This window comes from Amblyomma americanum, chromosome 11 (assembly GCF_052857255.1).
Source record: "Amblyomma americanum isolate KBUSLIRL-KWMA chromosome 11, ASM5285725v1, whole genome shotgun sequence".
Lineage (NCBI taxonomy): Eukaryota > Metazoa > Arthropoda > Arachnida > Ixodida > Ixodidae > Amblyomma > Amblyomma americanum.
Genome location: NC_135507.1, coordinates 10,998,613 through 11,014,005, shown reverse-complemented (window position 1 = coordinate 11,014,005; position 15,393 = coordinate 10,998,613). Strand labels below are relative to the sequence as shown.

At 55.5% G+C, this 15,393-nt stretch overlaps 1 protein-coding gene and 1 long non-coding RNA gene across 4 annotated transcripts in view; one reads left to right on the top strand and one right to left on the bottom strand.

Annotated features, from left to right (window-relative positions):
• Positions 1-15,393, top strand: part of LOC144110169 (uncharacterized) — an 80,726-nt gene that overhangs the window by 50,761 nt on the left and 14,572 nt on the right. For 2 of the 3 annotated variants that reach the window (XR_013309737.1, XR_013309738.1), the window contains exons 3-5: positions 4,767-4,977; positions 6,347-6,458; positions 8,515-8,613. This is a non-coding gene — a long non-coding RNA (uncharacterized LOC144110169). The remainder of the gene's footprint in view (positions 1-4,766; positions 4,978-6,346; positions 6,459-8,514; positions 8,614-15,393) is intronic. The other variant, XR_013309739.1, reaches the window with a different exon arrangement.
• Positions 7,313-15,393, bottom strand: part of LOC144110168 (uncharacterized) — a 60,775-nt gene continuing 52,694 nt past the window's right edge. The window contains exon 6 of the mRNA XM_077643004.1: positions 7,313-8,250. The gene's annotated coding sequence lies outside the window, so the exon portion shown is untranslated. The remainder of the gene's footprint in view (positions 8,251-15,393) is intronic.

Here is a 15,393-nt window from a genome sequence, read left to right as displayed (position 1 = left end):
AGTGTGCATCCTTTTTCACAGCCGAGTGTTACGCAGGATCTTTGGCCGTAGAGAACATAATAAATTAGAACATTGTGAACAGCATAATTAAAGCGATTTTTTTAAGCATACTAACTGTACTTAACTCTGATTACATTACGTACTGTATTGATTTCTGTAGAACTTTTCGCGTCTGTTAACTGTCTTATCTATATTGCTTATGAGACTGCCTTCTTTGTCTCTTAAAGTGCACATCTGGTTTTTACCTATGGCTAGTTTCCTTTTCTCCGTTTTTAGGCCGCCTCCGCTCTTTTAAGCATGCTCGATTCTTTCCATATTAAATTTTCATTTGCGGTTGCCTTCGCTTATTGATTGCTCTGCCAGTTGATTGCTCTGCCAGTTCTGTTCTGTCTATAGGCTTAGCCGCTTTCATGCTTTGGCGTTTCTTAATCCGATCTTCCGTCTCTTGAGATAGCTTGCCGGTATCATGTAGAATCACACTACCTCCTACTTCTACTGCACCCACTGCCTTACTACATTACCATGCAGCGTGGTTGAGGTGTCCACCGCGACTGAGAGTTTTCCATGTGAGCCGCGGCGGTGGCTGAGTGGTTACGGCGCTCGGCTGCTGGCCCAAAAGACGCGGGTTCGATTCCGGCCGCGGCGGTCGAATTTCGATGGAGGCGAAATTCTAGAGGCCCGTGTACTGTGCGATGTCAGTGCACGTTAAAGAATCCCAGGTGGTCGAAATCTCCGGAGCCCTTCACTACGGCGTCTCTCATAGCCTGAGTCGCTTTGGGACGTTAAACCCCCTAAGCCAAACCAAACCATTCACTGTTGAACATTAATGCCGTCCTTCTCTGTATGCACCGAGGCGTCAGTGACTGCACCAGAGCACCTGTGTCAGAATGGCCTACGGCGGTGTCCCCAGCTGAAACTGCCGTCGTAGCACAAGGTCGCAATCGAGCGTCTTCGCCAACAACCGGAGACAGCGCTCGGAGTAGCCGTATGTGGCGTTACCCATTGAGCTTGTCCACGATGGCGCTTGTAGAAGACGGCCGTGGTGTCTCGTCCACACGCTGCCTTCCGGAAGTCACATCACTGCTGCAAAGCCTTGGTTCGACTCCACTTTTGCTGGCACCCGACTTGTCTAGGTTGAAAATTCCGTGCGAAAACCAGTTCTGGCGCCTGGCTAGCCATCTTCACCGATATATGCGAATATTTTTCCCAGGGGTGAATAATAGGGTTAATGAATACAAGTTTCTGGGTTGAGTAGGGGAGATAATTCGTTCTCCCTCCGTTTAATCGCGGCTGTTTCAGTTCAAAAGCGCCCGCACCCCACCGCGTGATCGCGTACAACACCGAGCGCTCGCCGACCACGGCGGGCCATGCTCTGAGGGAACAAAGGAACGACACACTGGCTTACACAAACAGGCCTTTATTGCTGCAACAACAATAATGCCAGCTAGCAACAAAATACGCTGAGGAATCGAGGTCGTCCAAACCACCAGCAATATAACCCCCCCCCCCCCAAACAACAAGGTTTGACGCCGACAGACTGAGGGACTTGTTGGCTGTAAGACTTGGGCCTTCGATCGTCACTGCTGAGTTAACTGCGCATCACGCCATGTGGGGAGACATCCGGATGAATTCGAAGGGCAGAAATCTTGTCTGTTTCGCATCTGACCACGACCTAGAATGCCTTATACGATAGTTCTCCAACGTACGTTCGCGGGCTGTCTTACAGCAGTTGTCTGGACTTGGCGTTTGTGTCTCGGTGCCTTTCGTGACGCGTCCCGTGGTTTGCCGACGTAGAAACGCATGGAAGTGACCACATTTCCACATATATTATTGTACCTGGTCTCGCTGGATGCAGATCTGCCATACATTTGCAACCAATAGACTGGTCTATGTTTAAAATCTTTATGGAAGAAGCCTGCAGAGAAGAAATTACAACATGCATTGAAGGGCGCATAAAAGAGGCTATGAAACACGCGAGATATGCTTCTTCCCTTCAATGCCAAAGTTCACAGACTTCAATGTGGAGCTGCAGCGCCTCAGATCACCTCGACGAAGAGAAGAGAGAAGATACAGGCGCACAAAGTCGCTACACGACTTAAGGGGTGCAAGGCGCACACAGAACAAAATTCAGCGCAGAATTCAAATCATGCAGGCTGACCGTTGGAAAGAATTCTGTGAATCACTGAATCCTCGACAGCCTCTCTCCCGCATCTGGAGTGTGTTGCGCGATTTGTGAACATCTCCTCAGCAGCTCCAACTATTCAAGTCTTTCGAAGCGAAGCGGAAATTGGCGAAGATTTTTGCGCAAGAATAGCAGGTCCCACGAACCAATCCACAACACTGAATTGCTGCGAAGTGCATAGTAACATGCTCTGTGCTTGCAAACCTTGGTCAAGAGGCTCGACGTGTTCTTTTAGACCATTTCAACTCATCATGGTGTGCGGGTACAGTTCCGGACGCGTGGAAATCAAGTCGTCAGGTTCCACTCCTTAAAGCAGGGAAATCGCTGCTTGACCTAGCGTCGTACCGTCCAATCGCATTGGCTAGTTGCGTGGGCAAACTCATGGAAAGGATTGCACTTACGCGAATTGAGTGGTATCTGGAGCGCTATCAAAGATACCCAGATGTAATGTCTGCGTTTCGTTTGGGACGTTTTTCTATTGATTGCGTGAATGACCTGGTGTCATCAATTCAACATCAGAAGCATCTAAGCGCTTGACCACGGCGTTGTTTCTGGATGTTAAAGGGGCGTATGATAACGTCGCTCATCAATCTATTTTGAACTCTCTGGAAGCTGCAGAACTTGGTGGTCGCATGTTCTGCTGGATACGCAGTTATCTATCCAATCGGTCACTAGTTATGCAGACTGAGGACGGACCAACATCTTGAGATTACACTTCCCGTGGGGTCCCACAGGGTTGAGTACTCAGCCCAACGCTTTTCAATCTTGCGCTTGTCGGCCTTGTTGATGTACTACCACAGTCGGCGAGAGTCTCAGTCGGTGCAGACGATATTTGTATCTGGGCATCAGGAGTTACGCGACCACAACTTCGAGCAAGGCGTCAAAAGGCGGAAAGCATTCTTGCGGCCTACCTCCGCCTGCAAGACCTGGAGATTTCTAATGAAAAATCTTCTGTTGTTGTCTTTGCAGACAAGAACGTGTCCCATTATCTTGTAAACATAGATAGGGTCAACAATACCCTCCGAGATAAGCCATCGCTTCCTCGGAGTAATCATCGATCGTAATCTAACATGTAGCCCACATGTCTCGTACATTAAAAGGCGACTGACATCAATCCTTAACGTTCTCTCCTTTCTCGGAGAAAAAGTCATAGGGAGCATCAGTGCAGTCGATGTTCCAGCTGTACACGGCATTATTCATGGGATTCCATCGGTACAGTATCCCTACACAGGAAACTTGAGGAAAGCGAACATACGGTGTCTGCAAAGTGTTCAGGCTCAAGCTCTGCGGACGTGCCTAGGAGTGCCAAAATGCGCGTCTAGAGCCGCAACAGTACTCATCGCTCAGGAGAATCCAGTGACGACTACCTATGTCACAATCGAAGCCTTGAGAGCACACATTCGTAACCTCTCACGGACTCCCGCACACCATCTTGCCAGTCTTCCTGCTAACCGGTCGAGTAAATCGTTTGCAAAAATTATTGATGCCCATCGCGACTTACACCAGCCTCTAGACCGTCGTCTTCATTATGGAGATTATGGAGTCTGCACCAACCTTGTGTGCTTCTTTGCACACCGGGCACAAAAAAAGAGGGCTGATTTATCGACCAAAACACTAAAACAGACCACCCCAACAGAAACACGGACACCGACTGCAAGTACATACCTATGGCTCAGTGACCCCTTCCAGTTCCTCGGGCTCCGTAGTCATCCCCGTAAGGACCATAGTTAAGAAAGTGCAAACATCACACCGGACTTCATCGACGGGTGCAGGACTTACTGCTATTTGTGTCGCCATTGAGCATATCAGTGAAGAAGCACCCCAGCAATTATCTGTTTTCACTGATTCAAAGGAAGCTCTCCAAACGTTACAATCTGCTGGGTCCCATGAACAACTCGCCGAAATCCGAGAGCTCCACCACACAGCCATCAACAAAGGACACGATATTGTTTACCAATGGCTGCCAGGACACAGCGGGATCGCAAGCAACCACCGCGCGGACGAGGCCACGCAAACTGCTCACCATGAGGTCCATCCCCATCTCGAGAGTTGACGCAGCGGGTAGGCTTAGACCACTGTCCCGGAACAGCACGCTTGCCGTGTGGAATTCAGGCCATTTCTCGCATTCGCGTTTAAAAAACTTAGACCCAGATCTGAAGCTTCGGCTTCCATCCGGCCAACCACGACGTGAAGCAACTTTGTTGAATCGCCTGTGGCTTGGTGTAGCTTTCACCAAGCACTACTCCTTAATAGGTGTGGCTGACAATCCTGCATGTGCCATCTGCTGGTGTGATGAGACTATAGCCCACATTCTTTGTGAATGCCCTGCCTACAGAGCCGAAAGACTGCCATGCACTGGAGCATCTAGACCTGCGCCCACTGACGGAAACGAAGATTCTCGGCCACTGGCCGCGGCGTTCGTAAGCGGTGATGGCCTCCAAGGCACTCCTCCGCTTTTTGTAGACTTCTGGCCTGCACGATGTGACTTTACTGAACGCTGTGACTTTACATAGTGACGTTAATTTACTGCAACTGTCTTTTCTCCTTCATCTTTTTCTCCCTTCACCCCGTTCCCCCCGCGCAGGGTAGCAAACCAGCTATTCGTCTGGTTAACCTCCTTGCCTTTCCTCCTCCTCCTCGGCCACGCTAGCGCTAGGGACACTTCGAGGCCGGGCGGAACGAGATACGAAGGCATGTCTCCCCGCCGCTTCCTCGCCACGCTGGCGAAGAGTGGAGCCACGAGCGACACGTCCGTTCGCGCCGACGATCCCAGACGAAGAGGGTGATGCTGTAAGGTGCGTCGTATAATAAACTGCACATCTGCAAGCAAAAAGTTTAATTTTAACGTCCCACGCGCGCGTGCGTGAAGTCTCTGTCGCACTCTCCCTTGTTTGTTACAGTAACTAAACAGAAAATAGAGAGTTATAGCATATCATTGCCGTGTTTACGTTACCGTTTACCGTGTTAGCGGACGCCGGATTTTCCGGTTAGCGCGGCGCACGACAGAAGACGTTTTAGCGTACTGTATCTCCCTTAACAAGTTACCGTAAAGCTAAAACTAGTGATGAGGATGGTTGATGCCCAGCTTTTCATTATATAAAAAATAGGGATGCATTGCAATCATTTCTATGAAGTGAAATGGTACACTTTAATAATCTTTTTCTCTGGGTATAAAGACGTACCGACGACACTTCAGCTAACAGCCGACTCAACGGCTTTTCAAATGTGCCCGTGAAGCTAGACACCCTATCCAGTAGACAATTTCACTACGTAGACCTCAGTAAGCTTGCATACACAGCGCACATTGCGTTGCGAGCGCTGTAAAAAAAGCACAACTACGACACATGTTTGCCGTGCCGCATTCTCGCTTCTTTATGTGTTTGGATGTAAACACAGTGGCGCCATCTATTGGCAGTAAGTTAAAGCGCGAAAACTCCGGGCCGGAGAAACTTTTTATTTTCTCTAATTACTGATGAATATAGCAAGAGAATTACCAGTTTTTGTTTTGCGAGGAAAAAATAATGGAAATATAGAAAAATGTTAAATCGGGCACTAAACTGAAGAGCTGCAGTGTAGTCGTTGCTATTTGGCTATGTACACAGCATATATTCAGGCTTAACTCCTCAAAAATCGGCAAATAATCTCAAAAACACGGACTTATTTTATTACTCAAACCTTACCGTATGAGTGAAGTTTGCAAATTAAAAGCGAATGCTTTCATGTATGGCGCCGAAGAACGTGGCGGCGGTGCTGTATTTGGTCCGAAACGGCCGTGCAGGACGCCGCTATGTTTGTTTACGAGCGAACGCTAACTCCCCGCAACGCTGAGATTCCGTAAAGTGCTTGCGGACCGGTAAGTGGCGGCGCATGCGCAGACGTCGCTTGCCGGGCCCGGTAAACGGTAACGTAAACACGGTAACGATATGCGCCCTCCCTTGAGGCGATGCTGTCTCTGCACGGTTCATCGTGGGAAAGGCTACAAATGGGTCTGCAAGGGAGGTGCCCACAAACAGAACAGCGCCCTTTTACTGAGTCAAAGCTTTCTGCTAAAGGTAGGTTTTCTCGGGGCAAAATCATGATTTAGCAGTTGTTCTGTGAGCCATGAAACCTTAAATAAAGAATGTTTACAACGAAGGATGTTTTCTTTTTTCTCTATTTTTGCAGACACCTTCTGGGACCTTCTAAAGGAGCGGGAATGCAGCGATGAAGTTTGGTGAATAACCACAAGCTGATGCCGCAATACCTGGCACAGAAGTGCTGGGACATTCGCCGCTAAGTAAGTTTCGCATTTAGTGGAACGTTCTTCCGGGCTAGTTGGTTGATTTTAGAGGATTGATGACCAACAGGATCCAACAGGCGCAGTTTTGTAGCTACTTTCGTGTTCAGTCGCAAGAATTTTATTTGGCGTGCAGAAAATTTTATTTTTATGCATAGCTACTCGGCAAAGGCCAGGTGTCTCTCACCTATCGTTCGCTTAAGCTAGAATAGCAGAAGAATAGAAATATCGATACAAGCTGCCCCTGGCTCACGGCGAAGAATTTATTTAGGTTTTGTTACTGCGCCCGACGTAGCGACCACATCTTGATCGCCGCTCCTCTTGCTTTATCTGGCGCCACGAAATGTGAGCTTGTCAAGTCGCGGCCGCCCTGCAGGTGTTGCTTGACCGTTCAGTGCCTCGACGTCTACGCGCTATTGTTCCAATATGGCAACGCAGAGAAGGATAGATAGTGATGTCGACATCAAGCCATTTTAAGCTACTTCGTATTGCCCTTGGTAGATATGATTGAATGAGTACAACAGCAGCCAGGACGTGGCCCTGTGGTATTTCAGCGCTCGTTCCTAGGTATGGAAGGTTTTTTATATTCTTCCGCGTGTCTGCCGAGAGCGTGGTTAATTATACCGTCTTTTAAAGATATTTTGGATTCGGAGCCTACGTGTGCAGTTATATATTGCATGAGCAGTAATAAGCGGACGATGAGACGGTATGAGCCTCTCCGTGCAGATATGGGCTTCTGTGATCCGTGGTTTTCTCTGGTTGTACCAGAAGTTCTCGCGCTAAAGAAACATTAGAACACACCCTCCAACTTCAATCTTTTTTTTTATTTAACATTGAATGTATTTGTGCGCACTGCTGCGGTCTGCCGTGCCGTCCTTTTCGGTAGTAAGAGTGGCGTGCAGACAGACGCAGTCTGTCGCCACGCCACTCTTACGCATTCTCTGATTGGGTTGGTATAACTAAAGACAATGAAATTTAAGTATGTTCATATTTTTCCGCAAATCTCCAAGGACCGTCTAAATGTGTTCCTAAGTTGGAAACGCGGCTAATGTCTTATCATTATCAGCGCGAGACATGAATTTCAGCACTCTAACATGAGCGTAATGTAGGCGGTTCAGTGGTTTTCTTTCATTTCTCATTTTGGAGAATGACTTAATATTGTTGCGTCGTTGGTTGAGTGCGGGCGCCCGACTTCCTCAGCACACTCATTAAAGCAAGTGAACAGCGCCCCTGCTGAGTTGGCAGATAGTCATAACGTGCACGTAAAAAATTAGAGAACATTTAGTCGAACTAAAAATCAATCATCGAAAAACAGTTCCTGGTTCACTATGTGGAGTCTCGCACAACCGCTCCCCGAGTTCGGCCGCTGTGCCGAACAGGATTCTAGGCAGTATTGTTCCTGTATGCACCGACGCGTCAGTATCCTGTACAATCATCTGGCCTACTGCCCACTCCGTAACGACAGCAGTGAGATTATAATTCACTGTTTGACCATTTATGCCGTCCTCCTCAGTACGCACCGAGGCGTCAGTCACTGCACCAGAGCACCTGTGTTAGAATGCCCTACGGCGGTGTCCCCAGCAGAAGCTGGCACTATAGTTCAAGGTGGCAATCGAGCGTCTTCGCCAACAACCGGAGACAGAGTGCTCGGAGGAGCCGCCCCATTAAGCTTGCCCACGATGGCCCTTATGGTACACGATCCAAACGCGGCCATCCGGAAATCTCGTCACTGCTGCAAAGCCTTGGTCCGGCTCCACTGTTGCTGGCACCCGACTGGTCCAGGCAGCAAATTCTGCACGAAAACCCATTCTCCTGGAGCCTGGTTAGCCGCCTTCATCGACATATATGCGAATATTTTTGGAGTCGGGCAGCACGTTCGTTAACACAACTGAGCCGCGCTCTTCTACTGGGTCAATGCTTTCTTTTAAATGAAGGATTTCACGGGGCAAAATGTTAGGAATGGCGTCATACAAATCATAATTTTGCAGTTGTTCAGTGAGCCATGCAACCTTTAATAAAAAATATTTACGGCCAAATGATTTTTATACTTCTGCAGGCACCTTCTCGGATCTTCTAAAGGAATGCGGATGCAGCGAAGGAGAGATGGTGAAAAGCCACAAGCTGATGCCGTGATACCTGGACATTCGCGGCTAAAGTAAGTTTCGCATTTAGTGGAATGCTCTTGAGTGCTAGTTAGTTCAATTTGGAGGATTGATAACAAACTTAGCCTAAATGACGAGTACAAGAGGTAAAGTAACGAATAAGAGACCACAGGGACATTTTTGCAGCTACTTCCTTCTTGAATTACTTCTTGAGAGTAATTTCGTGCGTAGGTGTTTTATTTGGCGTGCAATTATGTTTGTTGTTATCCATAGCTACGCGGCAAAGGCCAGATGTCTCTCAGCTATCCTTCGCAGAAGCTAGAATAGCAAAAGAAAATTAATATCGATACAAGCTGCCCTTGGCTCACGGTGAAGAATATAATTTAGTGTTGATACTCCGCCCGACGTAGCGACCGCATCTTGATCGCCGCTCCTCGTGCTTTATCTGGCGCCACGAAATGTAAGCTTGTCAAGTCTCCGAGCAGCGGTCGAACTGCAGGCGTTGCTGAACCATTCAGTGCAGGATAGAAGCTCATGGAATTGCTTGAATGAGCAGAACCGCTGCGAGGACGTGGCCCTGGGGTCCTTCAGCGCGCGTTATAGATATCGAAGGTTTTTTATATTTTTGCACGTGTCTGCCGAAACCGTAGTTAACTATACAGTGTTTTGAAGATAAACGGTCGGCCTCAACACGACCGCTCTCATATTTTGGACAGAGAGCCTACGTGCAAATTTATAGATCAGATGAGCAGCGTATTGAGCCGAAGATGACACGATCCAGAGATCATGGTGAACTTCTGGGATCCGGGGTTTTTTCCCTGAGTAGTTCTCGCGCTAAAGCAACATTAGAAAACACTCTCCAACTGCAAATTGTTTTCCTTTGAATGAAGGTGGTCGTGCACACTGCTGTCCAATTAAAAAAAAAACCCAAGCGGTATCTGGGCGGTCTGTCCATGCCGTCCTTTCCGGTTGTAAGAGTGGCGTGCAGACAGACTGCGTCTGTCTGCACGCCACTCTTACAACCGGGAAGGACGGCACGCACTGACTGCGTCTATCTGCACGCAACTTCAGGTGCGACTGCACCAGGGAGAAAAAAAAACGAGCGAAAGCAGAACGGGAGTGCCCTCCGGGAACAATTCCACAGGAAGCAGCGGCAGGCATCCGCCCTTTGGATGCCCGGGGGACAGCGAGAGGAGATGATGTGTCATAAAGACACACCACCTCGCCTTGTCCACCACACAGAGCGGCCGAGTGTACAGCCGGGCGTCAAATCGCCCGGAGCGACCCTAGACGAAATCTCAGTCCCCACAGCGCAGCGACCGCTGGCATCAGCAGCACTGCAGACGCTGGGATTCGATCCAGGGTCTTCGCGAATGCGTGAGCAAAGCTCAGGCATTTTACCCACTCGGCTACCCTGCGGCACGGCTTGGTCGTGCTTCCAGCCAGTGCTGGAGCGAGAGGAACACGCTGGGCCGAAACGGCGCATGCGCAGTGTCGCTACACCGTTGGGCGACGGCGATGCAATCGCGATAACGACGAGCATAATGCGCGATATCGTGCGCACCTGCTGCACGGTCTTTTCGCGTCGCGGTGCAGACGCGTGGGACGCAAAAGCATTCACTGCCAGCAGCGGAGCACACATAACAGCGGAATAAGATAAGTTGACTGCTGATTTCGCCATGATTGAACATTTTCAGCGGCAAGGAGATGGTATGAAATGTTTCTCGCCTACCGCAGGCATAGGTACAAGCACAACACGCTGTGGATAGTGGTGGCGGAGATTTATTAAATGTTTTACAAATTCCACCACACCTTCCAAGCGCCTCCAATTTTCGGAAATAAAAACACCGAAAACAAAAACGATCGTCTACGATCGTCTTGGACGTCCAGACGATTCGTAACTCTTCGTTGTTAATTAGGAGGAGTTGCTATAGGTGCATTAAGGGCGCCCTGAAGCTACGCCTGAAGCCATGACACGACGACGTTAACTTTTATTTGCTACTGTACTGTACATGGGAGAAAACCATTTATTGTCCTTAAAGTAAATTTGTAGACGCGGACATGAATAAAACTGCGAAGAAAAGCAGACATTGCCGAGCTGCAATAAACCGACGTAATCCAACGCATCTGCAGCTCCAATTCAGTGCAGAGGACCTCTCTCCATCGAGAGAATATCGATCTTTTCCTAGGCGAACGCTTGCGCTGAATTTATCTATTTCAGTTACCCTCTTGGCCCCGAGAGCGATACAGTACAAAACAACAAAAAATAAGAAAGGAACAGGAAAATAGAAATACAGGAGAGAACTGGGGATTCATCTCGTCTGAAAAACGGTAACCTAAAATACTAACAGCGCCTGGGAAACGTGGCTGATAAGTTGCAACACTCGTCAATGTTTGTCGTTAAAAACGAAGAGAGTAGAACGCAACATGAAACCACATAAAACACACAATATAACTGAAAACGGTGGAGCTAAAGGAGTTAGAAAAAAAACTTCTATGCGTTATAATGCAAACATAGGCTTTTCCTAAACACCTCGATGTTGTTATTAATCACCAGTGCGGCAGGCAGAGGATGGCAACTAAAGATTTATTACTAGGGACGACGTTTATAGATTTTCGCGCAAAACGAATGCACAAAAACCCACTGAATCGCATTTTCTCTCGTATTTTTTCTGTAAATACAGTTGGCGCCTCCTCTCCTTTCCAGGTAGGGTTTAGGATCTCGTCATTCGTTCATACACTTTTGCCGCAGCGTAGCAGCGAAAGCCGGACAGGAAGACCCGTGCTGGTGGAGAGTACCAGTTGCAGATGTGAGATGGAAATCAATATTGGAATCCGGAGAGGCCAAGAGCACCAAATTACGGTAGGAGTTACCCACCCCACTCTACATCAAAGCCTGATGACGTCTTAGCTTAAATTTCAGTGGGCGAGGAAAAGAATGGAGGGCGTTTCTTTCGAATGCCTTGTAAGCCACAGGTAGATCCACAAAGCCGCGCCATGTCTCCATGAGAGACACCTCTCCCGCGCCACAGGTGCGGAAGACCTCCTCCCGAATCATCGGATTTACTCACACAGGAGACACTAGGTCTGCCGGTACCGAACTGTAAGTAGACGAGAGGGACGAATGTTACGGAGTCTCCACTGCAATACAATATGGACGAAAGGTGAGGTCGCCCGACTTGCAGCTCGCCTGCAGGTCTCCCGGGGAACAGGCCACCGCTTGTCCCTACCTGACTTGCAAGAGGTCGGCGGCTATTCTTCGCCCACGAACACGTCGGAAAAAAGGTAGGCCTCCTGACTACGCGTCAGTCGTAGACGGTCATCTCTTCAACAGGACAGGTCCGTCTCCCATGCGTCGCCCGCGCGACAGGTAGGTCCACCCGTCTGCGCGTCGCCCGCGCGACAGGTCGGTCTCCGACCGTCCGCGCGTCGCCCGCGCAACAGGTAGATCCACCTGTCTGCGCGTCGCCCGCGCGACAGGTCGGTCCCCGACCGTCCGCGCGTCGCCCGCGCAACAGGTAGATCCACCTGTCTGCGCGTCGCCCGCGCGACAGGTTGGTCCCCGACCGTCCGCGCGTCGCCCGCGCAACACTTAGGTCCACCCGTCTGCGCGTCGCCCGTGCGACTCGTCCGTTCCTACCCCTGTCTCGAAGTCGCCCGCGCGTCACGTACCCTCCCCCGTTTCCGCGTCTCCCCCTTCCTGTCTCGGCGTCGCCCTACGCGAGAGGTCGGTGCAGCGTCTCCGCACGTCGCCCGCGCGTCGCGCCACCCGCTCCGTGTCCGCGTTGCCCGCCCTCCCCGTCGGTGCCCCTGCCCGTGTCCGCGTCCCCCGCGCGACACGTCCCCCCTTCCCGTCCGTGCCCCTGCCCGTGCCCGCGTCCCCCGCGCGACACGCGACCCCCTGCCTGTGTCAGCGTCCCCCCTTCCCGTCCGTGCCCCTGCTGCCCGCGTCCCCCGCTCGACACGTCCCCCCTTCCCGTCCATGCCCCTGCCCGTGTCCGCGTCCCCCGCGCGACACGCGCCCGCTTCCCGTCCGTGCGCCTGCCCGTGTCCGCGTCCCCCGCTCGACACGCGCCCGCTTCCCGTCCGTGCCCCTGCCCCTGTCCGCGTCCCCCGCTCGACACGTCCCCCCTTCCCGTCCGTGCCCCTGCGTCCCCCCTTCCCGTCCGTGCCCCTGCGTCCCCCCTTCCCGTCCGTGCCCCTGCCCGTGTCCGCGTCCCCCCGCGCGACACGTGCCCGCTTCCCGTCCGTGCGCCTGCCCGTGTCCGCGTCCCCCCGCTCGACACGTCCCGCCTTCCCGTCCGTGCCCCTGCCCGTGTCCGCGTCCCCCGCGCGACACGCGCCCGCCTGCTCGTCGGTGCCCCCTGCCCGTGCCCGCGTCCCCTGCCCGTGACCGCGCGACACGCGCCCCCCTGCCCGTCGGTGCCCGCTGCCCCGTGTCCCCCGCTCGACACGTTCCCCCCTTCCCGTCCGTGCCCCTACCCGTGCCCGCGTCCCCCGCGCGACACGTGCCCCCTGCTCGTCGGTGCCTCCGGCCCGTGTCCGCGTCCCCCCTTCCCGTCCGTGCCGCCTGCTGCCCGCGTCCCCCGCTCGACACGTCCACCCTTCCCGTCCGTGCCCCTGCCCGTGTCCGCGTCCCCAGCGCGACACGCGCCCCCTTCCCGTCCGTGCGCCTGCCCGTGTCCGCGTCCCCCGCTCGACACGTCCCCCCCTTCCCGTCCGTGCCCCTGCCCGTGTCCACGTCCCCCGCGCGACACGCGCCCCCCTGCTCGTCCGCGCCCCTACCCGTTCCCGCGTCCCCCGCGCGACACGTCCCCCCCTTCCCGTCCGTGCCCCTGCCCGTGCCCGCGTCCCCCGCGCGACACGTGCCCCCTGCTCGTCGGTGCCCCGGCCCGTGTCCGCGTCCCCCGCGCGACACGTCCCCCCCCCTTCCCGTCCGTGCCCCTGCCCGTGCCCGCGTCCCCCGCGCGACACGCGACCCCCTGCCTGTGTCCGCGTCCCCCCTTCCCGTCCGTGCCCCTGCCAGTGTCCGCGTCACCCGCTCGACACCCGCCCCATTCCCGTCCGTGCCCCTGCTGCCCGCGTCCCCCCGCTCGACACGTCCCCCCCTTCCCGTCCGTGCCCCTGCCCGTGTCCACGTCCCCCGCGCGACACGCGCCCCCCCTGCTCGTCCGCGCCCCTACCCGTTCCCGCGTCCCCCGCGCGACACGTCCCCCCTTCCCGTCCGTGCCCCTGCCCGTGCCCGCGTCCCCCGCGCGACACGTGCCCCCTGCTCGTCGGTGCCCCGGCCCGTGTCCGCGTCCCCCCTTCCCGTCCGTGCCCCTGCCCGTGTCCGCGTCCCCCCGCGCGTCACGCGCCCCCCTGCCCGTGTCCGCGTCCCCCGCTCGACACGCGCCCCCTTCCCGTCCGTGCCCGCGTCCCCCGCGCGACACGCGCCCCCCTGCCCGTGTCCGCGTCCCCCGCTCGACACGTCCCCCCTTCCCGTCTGTGCCCGTGTCCGCGTCCCCCGCGTGACACGCGCCCCCTTCCCGTCCGTGCACCTGCCCGTGTCCGCGTCCCCCGCTCGACACGTCCCCCCTTCCCGTCCGTGCCCCTGCCCGTGTCCACGTCCCCCGCGCGACACGCGCCCCCCTGCTCGTCCGCGCCCCTACCCGTTCCCGCGTCCCCCGCGCGTCACGCGCCCCCCTGCCCGTGTCCGCGTCCCCCCGCTCGACACGCGCCCCCCTTCCCGTCCGTGCCCGCGTCCCCCGCGCGACACGCGCCCCCCTGCCCGTGTCCGCGTCCCCCCGCTCGACACGTCCCCCCTTCCCGTCTGTGCCCGTGTCCGCGTCCCCCCGCGCGACACGCGCCCCCCTTCCCGTCCGTGCGCCTGCCCGTGTCCGCGTCCCCCCGCTCGACACGTCCCCCCTTCCCGTCCGTGCCCCTGCCCGTGTCCACGTCCCCCGCGCGACACGCGCCCCCCTGCTCGTCCGCGCCCCTACCCGTTCCCGCGTCCCCCGCGCGACACGTCCCCCCTTCCCGTCCGTGCCCATGCCCGTGCCCGCGTCCCCCCGCGCGACACGTGCCCCCCTGCTCGTCGGTGCCCCGGCCCGTGTCCGCGTCCCCCCTTCCCGTCCGTGCCCCCTGCTGCCCGCGTCCCCCGCTCGACACGTCCCCCCTCCCGTCCGTGCCCCTGCCCGTGTCCGCGTCACCCGCGCGACACGCGCCCCCCTGCGCGTCGGTGCCCCGCCCGTGTCCGCGTCCCCCCCGCGCGTCACGCGCCCCCCTGCCCGTGTCCGCGTCCCCCGCTCGACACGCACCCCCTTCCCGTCCGTGCCCGCGTCCCCCGCGCGACACGCGCCCCCCCTGCCCGTGTCCGCGTCCCCCGCTCGACACGTCCCCCCTTCCCGTCTGTGCCCGTGTCCGCGTCCCCCGCGCGACACGCGCCCCCTTCCCGTCCGTGCGCCTGCCCGTGTCCGCGTCCCCCGCTCGACACGTCCCCCCTTCCCGTCCGTGCCCCTGCCCGTGTCCACGTCCCCCGCGCGACACGCGCCCCCCTGCTCGTCCGCGCCCCTACCCGTTCCCGCGTCCCCCGCGCGACACGTCCCCCCTTCCCTTCCGTGCCCCTGCCCGTGCCCGCGTCCCTCGCGCGACACGTGCCCCCTGCTCGTCGGTGCCCCGGCCCGTGTCCGCGTCCCCCGCGCGACACGTCCCCCCCCCTTCCCGTCCGTGCCCCTGCCCGTGCCCGCGTCCCCCGCGCGACACGCGACCCCCCTGCCTGTGTCCGCGTCCCCCCTTCCCGTCCGTGCCCCTGCCAGTGTCCGCGTCACCCGCTCGACACCCGCCCCATTCCC